The sequence below is a fragment of the Morone saxatilis genome, unplaced genomic scaffold, assembly GCF_004916995.1.
Source record: "Morone saxatilis isolate NCDOM2014 unplaced genomic scaffold, NCSU_SB_2.0 Contig8, whole genome shotgun sequence".
NCBI lineage: Eukaryota > Metazoa > Chordata > Actinopteri > Moronidae > Morone > Morone saxatilis.
The window spans coordinates 134,289-137,721 of record NW_023340257.1 but is presented as its reverse complement, the minus strand read 5'-3'; positions in this window follow the sequence as shown (position 1 = coordinate 137,721).

Below are 3,433 nucleotides of genomic sequence, written 5' to 3'. Positions count from 1 at the left end.
CTTTCAACCACCAGCCGCTCATCAACCAGGAGGTGCCCCCAGTAATCCAGCCCTTGCGTCGGCTGCCCCTCGCCCTACGAGATGATGTCACGTCCGAGCTGCAGAAACTGTTAGACGCTGGCATCATTGAGCAGGTCGACGCCTCGCCCTGGGTCTCTAACCTGGTGGTGGCCAGGAAGAAATCAGGCGGCCTGCGCCCCTGCATCGACCTCAGGCAGGTAAATAAGGCAGTGATCCCTGACAAATTCCCACTGCCTACGGTGGAGGAGCTGTCTGCCAAGTTCTACGGCTCAACGGTCTTCTCCAAGCTTGACCTTCGCCAGGGCTACCTACAGGTCCCCTTACACCCGGACAGTCGCAACCTCACTGCCTTCGTAACCCACATGGGGGTCTTCCGTTACACCCGCATGCCCTTCGGCCTCAGCTCCGCCCCTAGCTGTTTCCAAAAGATCATGGCCACCATCTTCGCAGCCATCCCAGGGGTGGTCGTGTACCTCGATGACATTGTGGTGCACGGAGAGACGTCAGCCTCACACGACGAGCGCCTTTCCAGGGTGCTGGACATCCTCAGCAGCCACAACCTGACAGTGAACGAGGAGAAGTGCATTTTTGCTGCATCTGCCATCGAGTTTGTGGGGTTCCGCCTGACAAGTGACGGCCTGAGCCCGCTCCACTCAAACGTCGATGCCGTCCTGCGTCTGCCCGAGCCTTCCTGCCCTGCGCAGCTGTCATCATTTCTCGGGATGACGGCCTACTATCTACGCTTCCTTCCTCACTACTCAGAGACCACTGCACCGCTGCGTGCTCTCCTCAAGAAGGACGCACCCTGGTCTTGGACCCCTGCATGCTCTGCCGCTGTCCGCCAGCTCAAATCCCAACTCACTTCCCCGCCTGTTCTCGCCCACTTTGACCTGATGAGCCCTACGTTTGTGACTTGTGACGCATCCAACACTGCTGTCGGCGCCGTCCTGTCCCAACTCCAGCAAGGGACAGAGCGCCCAGTGGCATTTGCCTCGAGGTCTCTCACTCCAGCTGAGCGCAAGTACTCGGTGGGGGAACGGGAAGCACTGGCCTGTGTCTGGGCATGTGAAAGATGGCACATGTACCTGTACGGGCGGCACTTTACCCTGCGGACAGATCATCAGGCCCTCACTGCCCTGCTGGCCACAACTGGGTCTGGGCATAAGCCGCTGCGCCTCTATCGCTGGTCCGAGAGGCTGCAGGCGTACAACTTCACCACACAGTTTACGCCCGGCACGGAGAACGTCGTGGCAGACTTGCTCTCCAGAGCCACACCTGATCCTGCGCCAGACACCGTCCAGGACCCCTCAGAACCAGAGCTGATTCTCATGTTGCACACGCCCCTCCAGGCAGCGATTTCTCTGCAGGAACTCCAAGAGGCATCCGCACAGGACCCCGTGCTTGCCCAGCTCTGCACTTACATCCAAGAGGGCTGGCCTGCTAGAGTCCCGGAGGAACTGGCGCCCTTCCACCGAGTTAAGGGCGAGCTCTCTTGCTGGAACAACGTCTGTGTGGCACGGGGATTGTGCACAGTGGTCCCCAGCACTCTAAGGGCACGTGTCCTGGCCATGGTGCATGAGGGCCACCTCGGCGTGGTGAAGACTAAGCAACGCTGCAGGAGCTCCGTCTGGTGGCCGGGCGTCGACAGAGACGTGGAGGTGATGGTGAAGGACTGCACTGCTTGCCTCACCAGCGGTAAAACCGGCCTGCCCCCTCCTCCGCCCCTACAACCCCTGCCGTGGCCACCGGCACCGTGGACCCACATTCAAGTGGATATCTGCGGCGAACTCCACAGCGTCCCTCAGCACCAACGTTTCCTGCTGGTCGCCTATGACCTCCATTCAAAATGGCCAGAGGTGTTTCCCGCCGGCTCCGTCACCACCAAGGTGGTCACTGACTTCCTCTCGTCTCTGTTTGCTCGCTGGGGCGTTCCTGACACCATCACCACCGACAATGGGCCCCAGTTCATCTCGGCCGACTTCGCTTCCTTNNCATCCCCAAGCTAACGGTGGCGTGGAGAGGTTCAACCAGACACTCAAGAATGGGCTCAGAGCACACCTGGCAGATGGCCTCCCTTTCTCATCGGCACTGCAGAGCACTTTACTCCACTACAGAGCAACACCGCACACCACAACAGGCAGTTCTCCAGCTCTCCTGATGCTAGGACGCGAGCTGCACCTTCCCCTGGATCGTCTGCGCCCTCCAACAAGAAACTCCTCAGCAGTGACACCGTCTCTGGGGAACAGAGTGGCAGAAAAGCAACGGCGCATGAAGCAGCGGTTCGACAGAGGGCGTCGAGCGAGAGCCCCTGCACTCATGGTGGGGGACTGGGTCCGGATCCGTCGACCCAATCGGTCCCACACAACAAAACTGCTCTCATTCTGGATGTGCTGCGCCACGGCAGAGAGTACAGCAGGTCAAGGCTTAGGTGGTTCTGTGTGTCGTACTTCCTGCGCTAGTGGGCGTTGCACTGTTGCTACGTCCAGTCCGCCTTAGAGGATTGTGTGTGCCGCGCGCTCCTACCATCTGATGTCTTGATATATGGGTCAGGCGGCTGCAGTCGGGGGTGCGCCATGCGATGGATAGAGTGGACTGGTGGTTGAGAGGGGTCTGGGTGGTGTGGTGCCCGGTTTTTGGTGTTCGGTGCTGGAAACCATCTTTGAGCGCCTGATAGTTGGGGTGTTACAGTGTATGTGTGCGCTTGTCCAGTTACCTCTCCTGCAGCCACCTCGTCCCACTTGGATGGCCACAGAGAGTCATTTTACCTCAAGGACTTATGTGACTATTTAGTTAGAGCAGTGGCTGGTGCTCCGCACGGTCAGAAGGTAACCCATTAGTAGTTTTATGCAGGCAAGCCGGTAGTCCGCCCGCTGGTGTTAGCTAGGGATCGCGATGGTTGGGGTTGGTTGATAATTCATTTGCGACTGGTTCAGGATTCTGAGTAACATAGGGGGGTGTAAAAAGTGAGGCATACGGCTGCCATGCCAGTTTGTAGAGAGTCAACTTGGTAGACAGCGTGACGTGGGTAGAGGTGGGTGGTACGCGGGGTCGCCGTAAAGAATGATGTAGAACTTATGTTCAGGTGTAGAGTAAGTGTCTGGGTTGGAGAATGATAAGTTTTAAAGTCAGTGTTGAACTTCTACGGTCGTGGTTGTGGGTGGGCCGCTGTCGTTCTTCTAGAATTGTGACCACCGGTGTTAAGGCCCTCTTTCAGCACAAGCTCCGAAAATGGGGGTGGGTGGTGGGGTTTTGTCAGGGGGGGGGGGGTTTTTGTTGGTGGAGGGCTGTGGTTTTTTTTGTGAGTTTGAGGTAACACAAAGCAGAGAGAAAGTGTCTGAGTTTGGGTTTTTGATCTTTTGGCCTCCGAAATTGTTCCCAGATTCTCAATCCAACTCGAATAAATCTGTGGGAA